This window comes from Bubalus kerabau, chromosome 2 (assembly GCF_029407905.1).
Source record: "Bubalus kerabau isolate K-KA32 ecotype Philippines breed swamp buffalo chromosome 2, PCC_UOA_SB_1v2, whole genome shotgun sequence".
Taxonomy (NCBI): Eukaryota; Metazoa; Chordata; class Mammalia; order Artiodactyla; family Bovidae; genus Bubalus; species Bubalus kerabau.
The window spans coordinates 47068736-47091400 of record NC_073625.1 but is presented as its reverse complement, the minus strand read 5'-3'; the positions used below and the strand labels follow the sequence as shown (position 1 = coordinate 47091400).

The 22665-nt window shown below is 38.1% G+C and overlaps 3 pseudogenes; all 3 read right to left on the bottom strand.

Moving 5' to 3' along the window:
- Positions 1 to 3577: 3577 nt before the first annotated feature.
- Positions 3578 to 7183, bottom strand: LOC129643298 (olfactory receptor 5D16-like; annotated as a pseudogene).
- Positions 7184 to 9736: 2553 nt separating this feature from the next.
- On the bottom strand, positions 9737 to 11420 carry LOC129643299 (olfactory receptor 5L1-like; annotated as a pseudogene).
- A 7930-nt stretch (positions 11421 to 19350) lies between these two features.
- Positions 19351 to 21109, bottom strand: LOC129643297 (olfactory receptor 5D18-like; annotated as a pseudogene).
- Between the last annotated feature and the right edge of the window lie 1556 nt (positions 21110 to 22665).

The window sequence follows — 22665 nt, the reverse complement described above, 5'->3', positions numbered from 1 at the left end:
AACTTAAAAGAACTTAAAATCCCATCAAGTTCTAATCCCCTGGGATTAAGATAAGGTCATGATCTTTTTCATTCACCTTCTCTCTATACCGTGTCAGCAGTGGTTCATTTTTCACAGGAAAAGTCAATTTTGATACTTAAAAGAGAAAAATTGACCTACTGCAATATTTTTTAATAATCTGATTTGAATGGCCTTCTGTGTTCATAGAAGAAATTTGTTCTTCCCTCAGGAAGACTGCTGTTCTCTAGGATAATTCAAGACCTTTTATATTTCTCTGAGGCTGTTGAGACTAGTTTTCTGATTTCACATCAGATCCCAGAACACACACTGATACCCAATTCCCAGTGGGAATACTTACCTGCATAATTACAGTTCTACTGAGAAATTGTTTAAACACAAAATTAAGTGATGTCATATGTTTTTCTACACATTAAGAATGTCTCAGGGAAACATATTATTATATTGTGGCTCACAAAATGGTATGTTATAAATATGTAAAATTGTATTATATATTTGCTATCTAATTTTATTTAACCTGCTTAAAGCAATTTATCAAACAATTAACAGGCTATACTAGGATCGTGGAATAAACTGGTATAGCCTTAAATTTGGAGAAGGCGATGGCACCCCACTCCAGTACTCTTGCCTGGAAAATCCCATGGATGGAAAAACCTGGTAGGCTGCAGTCCATGGGGTCGCTAAGAGTCCGACACGACTGAGCGACTTCACTTTCACTTTTTACATTCATGCATTGGAGAAGGAAATGGCAACCCACTTCAGTGTTCTTGCCTGGAGAATCCCAGGGACAGGGGAGCCTGGTGGGCTGCTGTCTATGGGGTCACACAGAGTTGGACACGACTGAAGTGACTTAGCAGCTTAGCAGCCTTAAATTGGTGCAGTGATGCTCAGACCAAAGCTGTGACAGCATCTTTGAGGAGGAAGAGCAGGAAGAGAAAGACTCTGAGTTCAGGAGCTTCTGATGATTCAGTGACCATGGACTCTCCCATAGGAGTGCTTTCTACTATATGTCAGGCCTGGGAAACCAAATGACAAATTTTGTGTTTCTTCTGAAAAAAAAAAAAAAAAAGAAGAAGGGGGAAAACATGTTTATATTAACTTCAGAAAATTATAGGCATCAAACACTGTCTTTTTTTTTTTTGCTTTATTTTTATTGAACACTTTTTAAAATGCAATCATCAAATAATTCAAAATGTTCAATATCCCAGTGGATCCCACTGACTAAAAGATTAAAATTCAAGTATGAGCAGAAATCAATGTAATTCCAAACTTTAATCTATCAATAAATTGAGCTGATGAATTCAATTAGATATTTTGTTGGACCTTGAAACATAATCAGTGATCTAATTTAGAGCCTGATGGAGATTGACTCTTTCTTTGGGAAATGTCGTAAGTCTGCCAAAGTAGGGTGACAGCTTTTATGATCCTATATAATCCAAGCTAATTGTTTCATTCAGTTATCAGTCACATAAATTTGCAGTAGGTTTGTACAATTCCCTTGTTGGGGAGTATGACCCATCTCTTTGAAATTAGTGGCTCATAAGGACAGTTACCGGAGAAGGCGATGGCACCCCACTCCAGTACTCTTGCCTGGAAAATCGCATGGACGGAGGAGCCTGGTAGGCTGCAGTCCATGGGGTCACTAAGGGTCCGACACGACTGAGCGACTTCACTTTCACTTTTCACTTTCATGCATTGGAGAAGGAAATGGCAACCCACTTCAGTGTTCTTGCCTGGAGAATTCCAGGGACGGGGGGGCCTGGTGGGCTGCCATCTATGGGGTTGCACAGAGTTGGACACGACTGAAGCGACTTAGCAGCAAGGACAGTTACATTTCGAATTGTGCAGAATATACAAAAGAGAATTTCAATATATGCTGAGGATCATCACCATTTTTACCTATCAAATTAACAAAGGGATTTAATTAATTACAATAGTAGTGGTCAGTGTCGATAAGGACTGAGAACGCTGTAACTCTGGTATACATTTTTCTGGAAAGCCACTGGTAACATATTTCCCAAGTCTTAGCCTTGAAAACCATAAAAGCTATATGATTTTTTAATGAGATTTTTTTTTTCTTGACAGTGAAAATGGATCTCCCCGTCATGTCCAACTCTTTGTGACCCCCATGGGCTGTAGCCTGCCAGGCTCCTTAGTACATGGAATTCTCCAGGAAAGAATATAGGAGTGGGTAGCCATTCCTTTCTCCAGGAGATCTTCCCAACCCAGGGATCGAACTCAGGTCTCCCACATTGCAGGTGGACTTATTATTTGTTAGTTATTAAAAGAAATAATTTAATTACATTTTGATAAATTTGAGAAAAAACTATCTCCAAAGCTACAATGTAACATTGTTTAGAATTCTAACTATAGGGAAAGTTAACAGTAAAAAAATAGAACTTTTTTTTTAAAAACTATGGGGCATCATATCTTGGGTAGAAAATTATCATGTTATTTAAAATTATGGTTTTGCATTTTTAAAAATATGATTAATTAAAAAATAAAGATATCAAATTGCACATGTAGTGTATATATGCAGATGTAAGTGAAGATGTATATGTAGAGGTATGAATGCACAGAGATTTCATATGTTATCACTCTCATTTGGCTACAAACCTAAAAAGATAACTCCTTTATCCATATTAAGAAAGGCAAGTAAAGACTTCCCCAAGGTCTCTCATGTACCACAGGGCAGTTTCTAAGTGAGTAGGATCTACCATTCGGACATTTTCCTGAGGAAAAAAACAAATGAAAATCGAGCAATTTTATTCTCTGCCCTCCTTCCTAGCAGCAGGAGAATCATACATGCTTTCATATATACAGTAATGAGACTGAGTCAAGTACTAGAAATCTTGGTATTCAGTATAACTGGTGTATTCTCCATGCATATATGCCAAGTCACTCAGTCGTGTCCGACTCTTTGAGACCCCATGGACTGTGGCCCGTCAGGCTCCTCTGTCCATGGGATTCTCCAGGCAGGAATACTGGAGAGGGTTGCCATGCCGTCCTCCAGGGGATCTTCCAGACCCTGCGATTGAACCCAAGTCTTTTTCTTCTCTTGCACTGGCAGGTGGGTTCTTTACCACTAGTGCCACCTGGGACGTGCATATTCTCCATACCTTGAACTAATTTCCTTAACATTGAAAATTCTCCAATTCTTTAAATGGAAAACATCACTTTCCTGAAGTCATACTCTTTTATATTGCCTGACCAAACAACAATTCAAAGCAAAACAAAACAAAAACAAATTGTAGCAACAGTAGCAACAAAAATTGAGTGATTTGCCTACTTTAGAGTTAAAACAGAAAAATCAACTTGGAAAATTTCCTTCCTTAAGTTTTAGACTAATAAGAAGAAGCTAATCCATGATAAACCCACAGCTTCATATGACATTTTATGCCCTCTTTATTCTTAGTGATATTTCTTGTTCCAAAGTCTACTTTCTACTTTGTTTTATATCAATATATTCATGCATGAGATGCTTTATGCCATTGTATATTTAACTCAATACATTATCATAATTGAGATTTCTTTAGAAGCAGTTTAAGTCGCTCATTTTAGAGGCACATGAGTTTAAAAAATGAGTAACATCAATGTAAATTATACTCTACAGCAGCTATAGGAGTTACCAAAAATGAACTGAAATCTAAAGGTAAATAATAGAAGAGTATGGAATTTTACATCAGTATTTATTGAAGAGCATCAATGCCTGTAGTGTTGCCATATTAAATAATTGTCTTGATTATGCCACACACTAATTTTTAAATCACGATCAGAGGACTTAAGTAATATGTATTTCCATTTTTTCAGAATAAGAATAAAGGAATTGTGTCTCTGAATTAATAAAAAAAATTATTCATCCTTTGTCAAGATAGAGAAGAAACATGAAAATTTATGCCCTGAAAATGGATTATTTATTACTGATTTGAGTCAAGGTTAATATAACATTTCTGCTACTTTCCACTGATATTCTTGTTAATGTAAATATCAAGTAAGCAATGATTTGTAGAAGAATATATTTTATTTATGAATATATAAAATAATGTTGGTTATCACTACATATCAAAATGTTAACCAGAAAAAAGTGATTTACATAATTCATCCTTGTAAGTTTGAAACCATATAAGCATTTGAAATTACCCCATTGAACTGTTTTCAAGTTTTTACTTCATCCTCATGAAAATAGAATTATTTCTCTTAATATTTTTCTCACAAGATTTGGAATTTCATTCAGACACAAAGATTATAGAACAGAAAACAGATGTGTAAGTAATTCTAGCAAAACTGATGAGGCAACAGATGAAAGAAAATATAAATATGATTGTTAATTTCAAATTAGATATATGTACCTATGAGGGTGAAAGTGAAAGTTGCTCAGTCACATCCAACTCTTTGCGACCCCATGGACCACAGTTCATGAAATTCTCCAGGCCAGAATACTGGAGTGAGTAGCCTTTCCCTTCTCCAGTGGATCTTCCCGACCCAGGAATCGAACCTGGATTTCCTGTTTTGCAGGTGGATTCTTTATCAACTGAGCTATCAGGGAAGCCCCTAAATATCACATTGCTTAGAGGAAAATGTAATCTTCCCTGATATACACAACCATATAGATTAGATTATTCCAATGTTTAGATTATGCTTAAAAATTAGAACTATTTTAAAGCAATGTTCAAGTCCCAGGAAAGCTATTAGCTCCCAATTTTTACAGCAAATCTACTCAATTGTTTTATGGAGACTTTCTAGAGAGTCCTGTTAAGGAGAACTAAGATACAGGCTTGATCCAACTGCCATGTGAAGTAATAATATATATATAATGATTGGTAAGTGATAGGCAACACAAAACATACAACATGTATAAAGTATCTATGTTTTTGTTCTCAGTATTTCAAGAAGCAAGCTAATTTTCTTAAGCCTCTTGTAGATTCTTTCATTCTCTATACTGAAACTTTCTTCCAAAATAAGGTAGAATTGTAGCTACAATGTATGCAAAATTTCATTTCTTCAAGCACCTAGCAAGATACCTTGTAGGCATATGACATAAAATAATAGCTTAAAATATGTTTGAATCATTGACTCTTGACCATTATGTTCTTTCAGTTCAGTTCATTTCAGTCACTCAGTCGTTTCCGAAGTCGTTAACGACCCCATGAAATGCAGCACGCCAGGCCTCCCTGTCCATCACCAATTCCCGGAGTTTACTCAAACTCATGTCCATCGAGTTGGTGTTGCCATCCAGCCATCTCATCCTCTGTCGTCCCCTTCTCCTCCTGCCCCCAGCCCTTCCCAGCATCAGGGTCTTTTCCAATGAGTCAACTCTTTGCATGAGGTGGCCTAAGTATTGGAGTTTCAGCTTCAGCATCAGTCCCTCCAATGAACACCCTGGACTGATCTTTAGAATGGACTGGTTGGAACTCCTTGCAGTCCAAGGGACTCTCAAGAGTCTTCTCCAATACCACAGTTCAAAAGCATCAATTCTTTGGTGCTCAGCTTTCTTCACAGTCCAACTCTCACTTTCAAGTAAAACTTATGTCATTCTCTTTTATTTCTCTTTAAAAATCTGTCTATCCTTCAAGGCCAAGTAAAAGATGCATGATAGCCATAAATGATTTTGTACAGTCTATTCCCACCAACTGTATTATGATATTAACTAACACCACTGGCTTGGGAGGTTCCTGAAAGTAAAACTAAATCTTTCCCTGTCATCTATTCACTAAATTTAAAGTATAAAATTGGTCATTTATTTAAGACTACTTGTTAGTCATCAGGAAAAAAGGAATAACAGAACTAGAGTTTACAACACATGTACAATATGTTTGATATATTATCTATATTCTTTTGTTCTATATACCACTTTATGAACAAAATAATATTAAACTGGTTTTGTAGATAATGACTGAGTCAGGTCAATCCATCTTCTCTGACTTAGAACCAGGTATAGTCTCCTGATCTAAAGTTCATATTTTTTCCATTGTTGTTTTTGTTTTTCAAATCTGAAGTTATTTTTTAAGTGAATTTTTGACATAATCCATTCAAAATCAGAAAAGTGTTCTTTAATAACCAAAGTAAATATTTAGCAGTTCCATGCCTTCAATGTGAAAACAATTTTGTTTTCATTAGTTTGCTGACTGTGTCCTTGACATCCTTATTTCTCAGACTGTAGATCAGGGGATTCAACATGGGGATGACCACCGTGTAAAACACAGACGCCACTTTGACGGTGTGCCTGGAGAGTGTGGAGCTGGGCACAGAGTAGAGGAAGCGGATGGCGCCGGGTAAGATGCCGATGGCGTCAGGCGGGAGGCGCGGGTGGAGAAGGCTTTGCGACGACCACCAGCTGATTGCGTCTTCAGGTGGCGACAACAGTGAGCACGCAGGACGTGAGGATGACGAGCAACGTGATCACCTCATTAAAGGCGGCAACAGGGAAAAGCAGCGGCTGGCTGAGAGAAGGATCAGAATAAGACAGGGACAGCAAGGAAGAAAGCTCACAGAAGTGATTGATTGTGTTGAAACCGCGAAAAGATAATTTGACAGCAGAACACGTGAGAGTCAAGGAGCAAGCCACTCCCCATGCATATGACGTGACCACTAACATGGCACAGAGTCTCTGGGACATGACGACTGTGTAGAGCAGAGGGTTGCAAATAGCCACGAAGCCGTCATAGGCCATCACAGCAAACAGAATTAATTCAGTCACCACAAAGGTGCAAACGAGAAAGAACTGCACCATACATCCCCAAAATGAAATGCTCTGTCTTCTGCAAGTAGGTTCACCAGCGTCTTGGGAGCAATGATGGAAGAATAGCAGAAATCCACAAATGAGAAGTGGCTGAGAAAAAAGTACATGGGGGTGTGCAGTTTGGGGTTAACTTTGATGATGACCATCATCCCAAGGTTGCCTGCTATGCTGAAGTTGTAGATGGCCAGAAATACCAGGAAGAGGGGGGCTTGCAGTTCTGGGTAGTCTGAGAACCCAAGAGGGCGAATGTGGCCCCAATGGTTATATTTCTCTTGGTCAGAGACATTCTTCCTGATGGACGTATCTGAACATCTGTCTTGGAAATAATATATTAGGAGAGTGACTGACACATCTATTTGCCATGAAGTGATGGGACCAGATGCCATGATCTTCATTTTCTGAATGTTGAGCTTTAAGCCAACTGTTTCACTCTCCACTTTCACTTTCATCAAGAGGCTTTTTAGTTCCTCTTCACTTTCTGCCATAAGGGTGGTATCATCAGCATATTTGAGGTTATTGATATTTCTTCCAGCAATCTTGATTCCGGCTTGTGCTTCTCCCAGCCCAGTGTTTCTCATGATGTACTCTGCATAGAAGTTAAATAAGCAGGGTGACAATACAGTACTTGGATGCAATCTCAAAAACAACAGAATGATCTCTGTTCATTTCCAAGGCAAACCATTCAATATCACAGTAATCCAAGTCTATGCCCCAACCAGTAATGCTGAAGAAGCTGAAGTTGAACGGTTCTATGAAGACCTACAAGACCTTTTAGAACTAACACCCCCCAAAATCTCAATATACATACAGTTTATATACCAGTTTTTATTCATCTATCTAATAAAAAAATAAATTTAACTTATAATACATGATAGTGAGAGAGAAAAGAATAAATAGTTCCAGGCTTCAAAGATTTCACTGAAACACACATAAAGGATTTTCCTAGTGCTAGGGAGTACCTACATGTTGTCAAAATGTAATCTCAGTACAATGTTGAGAGGTTAACAGTAATAACCATTGTTCAAACTTGAGGAAACTGAGAAATTAAGAAGTTTGTGTTACTTGTCAAATTAAAAAATAAGAGTCAAATTGCCTAGCCTGGTTTTCATAAACTCCAGTGTAGTGCTTTCTAACGTTAGTATAGACTCACAGAGAGATGCTTCATTGAGCAAGTGAATTTAATGTAGAAATTTACATAAATCATAATGGAAGCACAAATAAAGTATCAGTGACACATATGAGCCAAGGTTGAAGGAAGAAATGAAGTTTAAACACATAAAGGAAGGATGGACAAAGGTCATTTCATCAAGACACAGAAAAGAAATGTACACAGAGGTTAGAAGTCCACCTATGAGTCACAGTAAGCATTTAATGCATATTTTTAAAGTAAGCCAGAAGAAAGTAATTGAAAGTGAGAAAAGAGGCAAAAGTCAGCAATGCTGCTATTCATAACAATGGTTATTAAATAATTGCATACATAGAGGTACCTGATGGTCTATAGTCTGTGGGGTCCCAAAAGATCTGAACCTAACTTAGTGACTAAACAACAACCAACCAATACATACACATATATAATATATTAATATATCTACATAATATGTAGGCATATACATTTATAAGCATACAGACATAGCTGGGAGATATTATAGGTTTGGTATATTCACTTTATTGTGATAAGGCAAATTAGGCTTCCCTGATGGCTCAGACAGTAAAGAGTGCAGGAGACCCTGGTTCGATCCCTGGGTCAGGAAGATGCCCTGCAGAAGGAAACAGCTACCCACTCCAGTATTCTTGCCTGGAAAACCCCATAGATGGAGGAGCCTGGCAGGCTACAGTCCATGGGGCCACAAAGAGTTGGACACGACTGAGCGATTTCACTTTCTCTTTACATTGGAAAGAGAAATATCATTAATAAAGCAGGTAAACACATTTTCAGTGTGCATATGTCTAAGTATGTACATTGAAATATTATGTCTAAGAAATGTACATATATTGGGACTTCCCTAGTGGTCCAGTGGTTAAGAATCCACTGTCCTTTTCAGGGGACCTGTGCTTGATCCCTTGGGGGCAACTAAGATACCACATGCCACAGGGAACTAAACCCAAACACCGCAACTAGAGAAGTCCACATGCCACATAGAAGACCCAGAACAGACAAAATAAAATAATTTAAAAACTTTATGCAAATCAATAAAAACTAAAAAATATACATATCCTAGTTGAAAAATACTTTAAAATGCTAACCACCATCTAAACTTTCAGTGAGTTATAATCTTTTTCAATAGTAACATCAGAGATGGCAGATCACCATAACTTACACAATAATGAAAGTTTAAAATATTGCCAGAATTACCAAAATATGACATGTGACAGAGATACGAGTGAGCAAATGTTGCTGGAAAAACAGTGCTAATAGACTTGCTTGATGCAGGGTGGCCACAAATCTTCAATCTGTAAAAATGCAGTATCTGCAAAGCACAATACTGTCAAGTGCAATAGACAATATACATCTATGCACACACACACACACACACACACACACACAGACACACATATGCTGCTGCTAAGTCGCTTCAGTCGTGTGTCCGACTCTGTGACCCCATAGACGGCAACCCACTAGGCTCCTCTGTCCCTGGGATTATCCAGGCAAGAATACTGGAGTGGGTTGCCATTTCCTTCTCCAATGCATGAAAGAGACACTCATATACACATACATAAAGAGATGACCAATTATGTGTTAGGTATATTCCTAGGCTATTTTCACTTGACATGTAATTTAATTTCCCTAAAATTTCTGTAATGTAATTATTATCAATATTTCTATTATTCATATGTGATAATATATGAAACCCCTAAACCACTGGACACTGCAATGACAAAAACAAAAAATAATAAAGTAAGAACAAAACAATAAAGAGAATATATATATTTATATTTATATACACAACTGAAATCTTATTCTCTGTAAAAACTGACAAAGGTGTGTTCCTTATTGTAAAATAATAGGTGTTCAATTATGAATTGAATCATAGTCCCCATAATGGATGTTAAAATAAAATATGATACTTAGTCCATTAAACTCATGAAAGTCTAAGAGACAATTAAATTTGTGTTTTTAAAAGTCCAGTATACTGTCCAATTTAAAACATTTTATATAGCATCAAAGCAAAGAAGTAGGCTGCACATTTTGAAATATTCTCAATCAATCCTAAACTTGTAAATTGAAAAGGCACAAGGATAAGAGAATTAAAAAGACTCACTCATAGCTATTCACATCTTGACTGTTCTTTTTACTCCAACACTGAAACACATCATTACCCTTTCACCAGCCTCCAATTTCTAACCCTGAGTCCTGCTAGGAAAATATTCTCTAGGATAATATTTTGGAGCTCACCACTTTTCTGAGCACTTCTTTCACATCCTTGTTCCTCAGACTATAGATCAGGGGGTTCAGCATGGGGATCACTGCAGTGTAGAACACCGTGGCCACTTTGTCAGTGCCCATGCTGTTGCCAGAGTGGGGCTGGCAATAAATGAAAAGGACTGTTCTGTGAAAGACAATGATGGCAGCGAGGTGGGAAGCACACGTGGAAAAGCTTTGCATCTTTTGTCTGCAGAGCGCATCCTCAGGATGATGATGAGAATAAACAAGTAGGACGTGAGGATGACCACAATGGTGATAACCTCATTGAAAGTGGCCACAATGTATAGCACCAATTGATTCACAGTGACATCGTAGAAAGCAAGAGACAACAGAGCGGGAAGATCACAAAAGAAGTGGTTGATCACATTTGATCTGTAGGATGGGATCTGAAGAGCTAAACACAAGTGAATCACAGAACATACAGTAGTATTGAGATAGCAACAAGACACCAACTCCATGCAGAGATTTCGGGACATGGTGACCATGTAGAGCAGTGGGTCACAGATGGCCACAAAGCAGTCATAGGCCATCACTGCCGGCAGAATGACCTCAGTTATCCCAAATGTGCAAAACAGGTAGAATTGCACAGTGCATTCCAGGAAGGAAATGGCTGTCTTCATTTAAGATGTTAGCTAGCATCTTTGGCATGACGGTGATGGAGTAAGAGAAATCCACAAAGGACAAGTGGCTGAGGAAAAAGTACATGGGGGTGTGGAGTCCAGAGCTGACCTGAATGAGAGCAATCATGCCCAGGTTTCCCCAAACTGTGACTCTATAGATGGAAAGAAACAGCAGGAAGAGGAAGACTCTGAGCTGAGGGGCATCTGGGAATCCAAGGAGGAAGTCTGTCACAGCAGTGCAGTTTTCCTTGTCCATGTCCTCCCTTTACCATGATTGCAGAAAAATAGTAATAGTTATTCTCCATGAGATCATCCCCAATTTAGTTTTGACTGTCTCCTAAAAGGGGAGAAGGCAATGGCAACCCACTCCAGTACTTTTGCCTGGAAAATCCCATGGACAGAGGAGCCTGGTAAGCTGCAGTCCATGGAGTCTCTAAGAGTTGGACATGACTGAGCAGCTTCACTTTCACTTTTCACTTTCATGCATTGGAGAAGGAAATGGCAACCCAGTCCAGTGTTCTTGCTGGAGAATCCCAGGGACCGGGGAGCCTGGTGGGCTGCCGTCAATGGGGTGGCACTGAGTCGGACATGACTGAAGCGACTTAGCAGCAGCAGCAGCATTCTCCTAAAAGAGACATGACAATATATAGGGTACATTTTATAGCAAAGAAATAAGGCATTGCTTTGGGGAAGTTTAGGAAAAGCTCAGAAATTGCATCACTCAAATACATCGAGTCCATAGTGTACTACACAGATCACAGGAAAGACTTGCATCCATATGAGCCTGTATGATTCCTTAAACTAGTTATATATAATTCGGAGCTTAGAACTGAATCATCAGAAAGATATCAAATATTATTTAATTATCCATATTGTTTTTTATTAAATTAATATATACACAGCACTACATATAAGGGTTTCACTGTTGGCTTATTTGACAAAGAACCCGCCTGCAATGCGGGAGACCTGGGTTTGATCCCTGGGTTGCGAAGATCCCCTGGAGAAGGGAATAGCTACCCACTCCAGTGTTCTGGCCTGGAGAATTCCATGGACTATATAGTCCAAGGGGTAGCAAAGAGTCGGACACTACTGAGCAAATTTCAGTCACTATATATAAAATAAATAACAAGGACCTATTATACTGCAAAGGGGACAATATTCCATATCTTATAATAATTTATAATGGAGAAGACTCTGAAAAAGAATATGATATATCTATATCTATACAGAATAGACACAGTTACATAGATATAGATATATCTGAATCATTTACTGTAGACCTGAAAGGAACACAGCATTGAAAATTAACTATAGGTCAATAAAATGGTTATTAAAAATATTCCAATACCTTTTTACTGACTTACTCTTTAATCATTTCTCAAAGTATTAGGATTCAGTGGATAATTTTTAAGAAAATCTTTTATAATGAAATATATGAAGTATGCTTATTTAAGATTGCTAATTCACAAGTTTTCATTTATTTAAATACAGTTTAGCTGGGAAAGCAGATTTTATAATCTATATTAGTATATTTTCCTATAAAATTTGCATAGTGATTTTGTTATTTATGGTACACACTGTCTGTCATTCTTCAGGGAACTGATATTCAAAATCTGACATTCTGTAACTGTGACTCTCAAGCCTTATGAAGACCTATTTGACAAATATATCCTCTATTTTAGCTCTATTTGAAGAGCTAAACAATGATGTGAACATGTAATTAACAGAAATGCTTGCTGCTGCATTGCACCATTATTTATGAAAGCAAAGTTTAGAAATAAAGTGTTGAGCAACAGGAAAAAAGTTCAAAGATATACTGCATACATATTATAGAAAATCACTCAGCTTTTTGAAGAAGTTTGCTTTTTTTAAAATATAAATTTATTTATTTTAATTGGAGGCTAATTACTTTACAATATTGTAGTGGCTTTGCCATACATAAAGAAGTTTTAATGATCTAAAAATGATTATGATAAGATGGCAAGTAAAAACGTAGTAAATCAGATTGCACACACAGAATATTATACATGCATACATAAGCTGCATTGTATATCTGATCTTCACAACATCCATTAAATATAAGTATTTTATTCTGATAACTTTAAAAAGAAACTTTAGAAAAGAATCTTGCCTGAATTCTCACAAAACATAAAAGTTTTAAGGGTTGTGTTTATTTTTTTTTTTAAATAAAGGAGATATATATTCAAAGCTTTTGACATATTGAAAATGCCAATGAAGGGTATTTTCTCTACTCACCCTTAGTAACAATAAAATGATTTGGAGGCACCAGTTGGTTATTTTCAGGGGGTAAAAAATCTGGACTAAACCCCAACACATCCGGTATTTTCCACATTCTTCAAATAACTTCAGAAAGGTTAATGTGTGCGTGTGTGTTCAGTTGTGTCCAGCTATTTACAACTCTAGGGACTGTAGCCTGCTAAGCCACTACATCCATGAGATTTCTCAGACAAGAGTACCGGAGTGGGTTGCCATTTCCTCCTTCAGGATACCTCCCCAACCCAGGTACTGAACGTCTCAGGTGTATCCTCCAGGCAGATTCTTTACCCTCGAGCCACTCAAAGAGGTAAGTGAATGAAGTGAAAGTAACTCAGTCACATCTGACTTTTTGCAACCCCATGGACTATACAGTCCATGGAATTCTCCAGGCCAGAACACTGGAGTGGTTAGCCTTTCCCTTCTCCAGGGGATCTTCCCAACCCAGGGATTGAAGCCAGGCCTCCCACATTTCAGGCTGATCCAGTTTTTAAAGAAAAACCAGGCTACTGATTACTTATAGAGAGAAGTGGTTCTTCACCAGGAGCGATTATAACCCCACAGGACATTTAGCAATATCTGAAGATACTGCTGATTGTCACAATCGGGAGGGTTGCTACTGACATCTAGTGGACTGACCAGTGAAAGTGAAAGGGTTAGTCACTCAGCTGTTTCTGACTGAGACCCCATGGACTGTAAGCCTGACAGGCTCCTCTGTCCATGGAATTCTCCAGACAAGAATACTGGAGTGGGTAGCCATTCCTGTCTCCAGGGGAGTTTCCTGACCCAGAGATTGAACCCGGGTCTCCTGCATCACAGGCAGATTCTTTACCCTCTGAGCCACCAGGGAAGCCCCCTAGGCAGACAAGATGCTGCTAAATAGTCGAGAAGGTACAGAACAGCATCTCCCTCCCCACCCCATCCTCCACACACACCCACAACACATGAAAAGACCAAAATACAATTTGGGCCAAAATGTCAAAGGTATCAAATGTGAGAAAATTGCTATAGAGAGACATCTATAAGTCCCTTTGGCACAAGGACAAAGTAATCCCCCTCCTGTCTGATTCAGAGGTGGTTCACATGTCTGTGTTCCTCCTGGAACAGTTCCGAAGAGCCCTCAGCACCTACTCCCAGCCTCAGAGTGACTGTCAGGAGACTCTTCCTGCTGTCTTTCCCAGGTTCCATGGATGGAGTTAAAGTGAGGGGGGAGGAGGAGGAAAGGGGAGAGGAATCGAGCATTCCTCCCTGTTGGCTCACACTCTTTCCCTCTTAAACTGACAGCTGTTTCAAATTCGGCTCTGCAGGTAGGGTTGTTCCCATGTCCTGTCGAGGTTGTTTCTCAGCACAAAAAGTGAAAATACTTTCAAAATGGAGTGCTCAAAATTTGGACATTTCTTAAAATACTCTATAAATACAGGCTAACTACAGACTTTTTAAAATGTCTAATGTCACTACCCTCTTTTACAATTGTTCCACCTCTCATACATGGCTAACAATACTACCCTTATGAGAAGACAAACAAATAAGCTTCCATACCTCAGGAAATACAGTTCAGTCCATTCCCCCCAAAACAGAGTGTAGTCCAACCAACCTGTGAGATAGGCCTTGCTTCCTGTTTGTGAAGATGCTATGAGGGAAAATGTTACATGCTTTACATTTTTATGTGTGTGTATCCCTGGAGCTCATATTTCTTTAGCTTCCAAACCAATCATTGATCTCTGTGGGACACCAACAAGACATCAAGCAAACAACTTCATCTTGAAAGCAAGCAACATCATCTTGGGACTCAAATAATTAAGGAGTTGTATGAGATGTCATCAGATGGGGAAAGCTATTTAAAGCTGGTTCATGTACCAAGTCTCTTCAGTCATGTCTGACTCTTTGTGAGTCTATGGACCATAGCCTGCCAGGCTCCTATGTCCATGGGATTCTCCAGGCAAGAATACAGGAGTGGGTTGCCATGCTCTCCTCCAGGGCATCTTCCTGACTCAGGGATTGAACCTGCGTCACCTGAATTGTAGGTGGATTCTTTACCCACTGAGCCACCTGGAAAGCCCCAAGTTGGTACATGTTATTACAGTTCAACACAACTCCTTTCAGATGTCATGATGAACTGCAGAGCATTTTTTGCTGCATTCAAACATTGCCCTCTGAACCAGGGATTATGTTGCAATTATGAAATATGTGGATAAGTCTTCTAATCTGTGCCAGTCTTACACTTAGAGCTCCTTTCTGGAGGACATAGGGTTTGAAGTCACAATAGCATTCTGCCAAATACCAGAAAGGGGTGGAAATAATGATCCACCTTTGCTAAGAGTAATAGCAATTGCTCACATTTGCTGATCACTTTGTATGTGCTGTGTACTCTTCTGAATGCAACCACCCACACCTTTCATCTTTATAAAAATAAGTGAGATGATTATAGCTATGAAAATAAGTGAGATGATTACTGCTATGCAGCATTTAAGATGACTTAGACACTGGCAGCTGTAACTTGCACAAAGTCATAAATGAAATCATTGATAGAATGAGCTTATATGCTGCTCTTTGGTTTTTGCCATCTGGCCCTGTGTTAGAAAGAGCAGAGCCAATGACGGTGCAGGAAACCGTGCTCCCTGCTCAATGCAGACACGGTTTAATGGGTCTGCCTGGAGGATCTCTCCCAAGTCACTTCTTATCTGACTGCATAACTTCTCCTTCAACCAACAATGCTCAAAGGAGAGTCTGTTGTGTGTGCCCTGGAATATACCAAACATTCAAGAATTCCATGCAATTTCATTTTTCAGAAACAAGGATTCCTCTTATTCATTCATGTATTACCTGGTGAATTATCCCAATTAGAAAAGCAAAAACAAACTCCCAAAACTTAAAACATGAGTGCTGTGAAGTACTGCTTTCCAGAGAGCCTGACATTATCTTTTGTGTGTGTGTGTGTGTGTGTGTGTGTGTGTGTGTGTGTGTGTAATAAAGTTTTATTAAAGTATAAAGGAGATAGAGAAAGCTTCTGACATAAGCATCAGTTAATCAAGATTTTTCCAACCCTTGACATGACTTCTTGTTTCTCTCTGGTTTATATATCTTTTTTTCCTCAAAAAATAAGGACTTTACACAGGCATTTTAGACTATACAGTGATGTTTTGAAATTAGATATTAGTGGATTGATGATCATAATATATCTATTTAGTAACTATTTTTGTTGTTGTTCTTCGTATACCCTGAAAGTATTGCCAGTTTTAAAATTCATCTCCCTGAGGGAGAGAGTTCCATTACAGGAAGAATAAAAAGACATCTATAAAGAACAGCATGTGCAGTGATGTTTTATATCATCTGGGCAAAATGAACTCTCTGCTTATCTATTTATCTAAGTCTTAAAGGCAAGACAGGTATTTTTTTTAAAGTAATTTAAATATAAACTTATAATTGAATTCTATTTAATGATTATTTTAATAAAATATATAATAAAATTATGAAGTTGTAAGTTTTTGATGAACTATATTTATACAAATAAGATACTATAATTTTATTAAAGTATTGTATCAAAAGATTCAAGGACATCAACAAGTTAAATTGTCTAAACTTTTTAATTGCACATTTTAATCAAGTTGCATTTAAGAAAAGCTGATATGCTTAGTTGCTATATGATAAGACTTGAAAATGTCTTTGTGGTAACATCAGAAATTAAGAATGTCAGTGGTTTTAAAGACAGCATAACAAGCTGCTCCAAAACACTAGTTTAAAAACAAAAACAAAAACCAAAAAACAGCTGCTTATTGCATGGATCACTATTACATGAGTCAGTAAGGTCAGTACCCTCATGTGATCTTGGCTGGTGTACTTTCGTGTATTTTATCAGCTTTGCAGTCTCGGTGATCTAAGAAGGCCTCACACTCCAGTTGGAGGTTGCTAAATGCTATTTCATGGAATAGGGGTGTAAGGCATATTGCTCATTATCTAATAGGCTGGCTTGTACTTATTCACATGGCAGTTTTTCTAAGAGATTATGCAAATTCCAAGAGATTTTGAGAAAGCCACAGGGCCATCAGATGCTTGAAGATGGCACAATGTCTCTTCAGCTACCTTTTACATCAGTCAAAGCTAGTCACAAAGTAGTCTACACTCAGAACATGGAGAGATTGATTCCACCGTTAATCAGAAGAGTAGAAAGGGGCGTGGATACCTGGATAACTGAAGAACTGGGATCATGTTGAAAACTACCATATTGGATAGCAAATCACCTTAAAAGATATAACTTCCAAAATTTTAGTCTTCAGCAAAATTAGAAGGCAATCTAACTTTAATGTATTACTTTCAAAAATTTGAGGAAAGATCATTGTGAGAAATTGGCTGAAATATTTGTGTCATTCCTATTCCAGCACAAATTCTGACAGAGTCTATTCCCATTTACATTTAATGCTCTCATATATTACGAGTGTTTAGATCTTTTGACAGGTAGACATTGCAGAATTTATCTAGACATATTGAATAGAGAGAATAGTGTACAAATTATTCAAGCAAAAGTGAGCTATTAATGTTAGGTGAAGTAAAAGTCGCTCAGTCATGTCCAACTCTTTGCGACCCCATGGAATTCTCCAGACCAGAACATTGGAAGACTGGTATTTCTGTTTTTCAATATTTATTCATTTGACTACACCAGACCTTAGTTGCAGCACATAGTCTTTCAGTTGCAGCACGAGGAATCCAGTTCTCTGACCAGAGATCAAAGCCAGGATCCCTGAATTGGGAGTGTAGATTCTTAGCCCCTAGACCACCAGAAAAGTCCCAAGATCTGGTATTTCTAATTTGCCAGATTGAATAGGTCTGGATGCTAGTAACTACCTTCTCGTATGTTGAATATGGTCATATAGGCTACTGGTTTTCAACTCTTAGGGCAACTCCAAGTACTGTTTTTTAAAAGCTAGGAGTTTAGTTGAGAGGGTTTCCCTGGTGGCTCAACTGGTAAAAAAATCTGCATGCAATGTGGGATACCTGGGTTCGATCCCTGGGTTGGGAAGATTCCCTGGAGACAGGAAAGGCTACCCACTCCAGTATTCTGGCCTGGAGAATTCTATGGACTAGTCCATGGGGTCACAAAGAATTGGACATGACTGAGCAACTTTCACTTTCACTTTCTTTAGTTGAGAAGGATACAGACATTTTATTCAGGAAAGAAAAAAAAAACCTGATAATGTTTTTGATGTCTTCATAGGCAGAATAATAGCTTGAAATGCATGTTAGGCAGGTACTCACCATGCTTCCTTTTTGTATGTAAAATTTTCTGAGATCTAGTCTACCATTTTTAAGTCTCTGGTGGACTCTATCAATGGAGAAGGAAATGGCAACCCACTCCAGTATTCTTGCCTGGCAAATCCCATGGATAGAGGATCCTGGTGGACTAGAGTTCATGGGGTTGCAAAAGAATTGGACACAATTGAGTGACTCAACAACAATCATAGCTGGTTATGTTGCCACACTGGAGCTCTTTTGAAAACACATTCGGAATATAGACCATGTCTTATCAACTTTCATTCATGCCAAGTAACCTGCATATACAATATGCAAAAATATCCAAATATGCAAACACAGTATTTATTCAATTAAAAAAAATTATTGTTGTATCATTGACTCAGTATTGCACTCTGACCTCCTTGTTTCTCAGGCTTTAGTCTCCTGGATAAAACTCCAATGTTGGAATATGTCTCCTAGAACTCTGTCTCTTCTGTTTTCCAAACCAGGGTACATAATATTTATTTTATAAAAGTATCTCTCTTAAGGACTTGAAATTTTTCCTCTGAAACCTTCTATTATACTTATTGTTTTCTATCTTATACAATTTCTACTTTGTAAAGTGCCCTACTATCATCACTGAATTTTCATCCCTTGAAGGATGAACACTATGTCTTAACTGCTATTTGTACTTTTTGTAAGAGGAAAGCATGTTATTATTGAGAGCCTAGTCTACCATAGGTATTAAAAAAGGAGGATGAAATTAACAATTATTAAGATTACACAAGTATGCCACATGATATTTATGTCCTTTAACCTTTGTAATCAGATTATTTTGTCTAAAATTTTACATGAAAAAGCCTTGAAAGATTGCTAACTTTTTTTCCAGTAAGTAAGAGAGAAAGTCAAGTTTAGTATGGTTAAGCAAAACACATGTACTTTCTATTTTACATATTAACACTTCATTAATAATAAATTTCTTTTTATCAACCAACCTTTGCAGACACAGTTTATCTACATATCAAGGGCAAAATCTTCCAGAATAATGTTTAGTACGAAAATATTTTAGAGTCCATGATGTTGGAGACTGTGTCTTTGACATCCTTATTTCTCAGACTGTAGATCGGGGGATTCAACATGGGGATGACCACCGTGTAAACACAGACGCCACTTTGATTGTGTGCCTGGAGAGTGTGGAGCTGGGCACAGAGTAGAGGAAGAGGATGGTGCCGGGGAAGATGCTGATGGCGGTCAGGTGGGAGGCGCAGGTGGAGAAGGCTTTGTGGTGACCACAGGCTGAAAGCATCTTGAGGATGGTGACGACAATAAACACATAAGACAGGAGAATGATGAGAGTGTGCTGACCTCATTAAAGGTGGAGAAAATGAAAAGCAGCAACTGGTTGAGATAAGTATCAGATAAAGAGAGGGAAAGCAGGTAAGAGAACTCACAGAAGAAGTGAGTTGATTGTGTCGAAACCTCAAAATGATAATTTGATAACAGTACAGGTGAGTATCAAGGAGCAAGCTACTCCCCAAGCATAAGATCCAAGCACTAACATGGCACAGAGTCTCGGGGACATGGACACCATGTAGAGCAGAGGGTTGCAGATGGCCACGAAGCGGTCTTAGGCCATCACAGCTAATAAAGAGGACTCAGTCACCACAATGGTACAAAAGAAAAAGAATTGTATTACACAACCTACAACTGAAATGGTTCTGTCTTCTACCACGAGGTTCACCATGGTCTTGGGAGCAATGATGGAGGAATAAGAAAAGTCCACAAAGGGGAGGTGGCTGAGGAAAAAGTACATGGGGGTGTGCAGTTTGGAGTTAATTTTGATGGTTGGAATCATCCCAAGATTCCCTGCCACAGTGACACTGTAGATGGTGAAGTATGTCAAGAAGAGGGGGACTTGCAACTCTGGGTAATCGGAGAAGCCCAGGAGAGTGAACACGGCCCCACTTATATTTCTCTCTGATAGAAACATGGCTTCTGTTTGTCAGAATCTGAATCAGTCCTAGAAAGAAAAATATTAAGGGAAATAAGGATGTAAGACACTTGGTTAACTATTCCTTTCCAAAGCTGGAAGAGGAAGCAAAGTGTCTCTTTTAGAACCTCTCTCTGTGTTTCTTACTCACGATTGCTAAATCTCTAAAATTTAAAAAAGATAACCATTTAAACTTTTCTTTAAATAGCACAGTACCATTATTGAACTTTTTAGTTTGAATTATAATTTCAACATTTAGAGATAATATGAAATCAAAAGATTTGGGAGTTATTTTAAGTGAAATCCTTCTATAACACTTTTAGGTCCTCTTGAACATTATAAATTCATAAAAGATTAACCTAGCCTAGTACCATAACTGATTATTTCAGTCCTAAAACTAGCAGCAGAAGTGAGAAAATTTTAAATTACACTTTGCATCACATGTTCACAATGTGACATTAAGAATGACCCCTCTAACAGTTTCATCTGTGCCTTTATTTCCACATGATACTTTAACATTTACTTTTGTTTCTGACTCAGTAAATCTATTGTCAAAATAAACCTTAGTTAATTTTTTTCAGATAGTGTTCTTCTCAACCCAGGGAGCCCTAATTATCCCACCTCATTGCTTGTGGAATAATAACACTGAACAAATAATAAGGATAATACAGTCTATGTCTTTATCAAAGACACGACAAGCAGAAGACAGAGATCCTTGACTTTACCTGTAACATGCAAATAAGAATCAGTCTACACGTCTGTGACTGGATTCTTGATCCAGACTCCCGGAAATTTTCCATTTGTCTAAAAGAGAATCTATGTTCAATGTGTTAGTACTAAGATACTCCATTTACTCATAATCATGTTCCAATTTGTGACCAACTAGTGATCTTAAACCTATGGGAAACTGTCCAATGAAAATGTACATATCAGAGAGCTATACTAAAAGGCAGCAGCAGGTGAGATGAGAAAGGAAGTTGAGAAAAATGTAACTAACTCTACTAAAGATTCTAACATAGAAATGTCCGTAAATAAAGACATTTATTCTGTCCTTATATTACCTGTAAAAGAGAAAGATCAGACATTTAAGGTAGTACTTCAGTGTGATGATATTTCATGAGAAAATGCTAATAGAAAAGAATGGTATTTCTCTAATTGGTGACCAATGACTTCTCAAGGGATAGTGGTAAAGAATCCACCTGCCAATGTAGGAGATGCAAGAGATGCAGGTTCAATCCCTGGGTTGGGAAGATCCTCTGGTGGAGGAAATGGCAACCCACTCCAGTATCCTTGAGTGGAAAATTATGTGGACAGAGTCGGGTTGGCTATATAGTCCATGAAGTCACAAAGAATAGGACACAACTGAGCAACTCAGCACACATGCATGAACAATTGGTGACCTACACCTCTTAGACCCTACCATACCAGGACTTTTCTCTATCATTTCCGATAAGGTTGTCTCTAGTCCCGTAACTCAAGAAATAGATTTTATATGGCTCAGCAGAGATGTCATATCATAGGCAAAACTGAGGCACTCAAGATCCCTATATCTTCCTATACTCATAAATTTGAGTATAAATTTTAAAAAGACAATCTATCACAAAGCTAGACATTCTAAATATAGCTGATTTGTCTAAGCCCCTTGAAAATTAATATTAAACTAATGTTTTATTTCATCCAATGGATTTTGTGACCCAAATGTTATTTTTAAATTGCTGGTGAGTTTCTTTGGATTTAGGAAATATGACAGCTAATAGCTTTCCTATATCTTTCTTCTCTATTTTGTTTAATTTTTGCTCTCAAGGCTGGTTTACATACCTAATTAAAAATAGTGCTTTTACTTTTCTTTCACTAGCATTTGCTTAATCTCTGCTTATTTTTTTATTAAATATTTGTCTTTATTTCAGTTTGACTACTCCTTCAAAAGTTTGTAGACACCAGATAATGCACCTCTCACAGATTCTCAGAGCTCTTCTTACCCTCCATTCCAGGCACTTGTTTGTGTTCAGTCACTCCATTGCTTCAGACTCTTGTGAACCCATGGACTGCATGTAGCTCGCCAGACTCCTTTGCCCGTGGAATTTTTTCCAGGCAAGAATACTGAAGTGGGTTACCATTTTCTACTCCAGGGATGTTCCTAAACCAGGGATCAAACCCGAGTCTCTTGCATCTCTTGCACTGGCAGCAGATTCTTTACCACTGTTCCATCGGGGAAGCCCTGTTGTTTTAAGGGCTCAGCTGAGCCAGTTCTCACACAAAGCTCTGTAGGCTGAGTCCACTTCCTCTTCCTTTACAGTTCAGATTGGTAACTTTCACAATGACTCAGTATTACTCAAGGACTTTCTATGTCTAAATGGTAAATTTTCCCTCACAC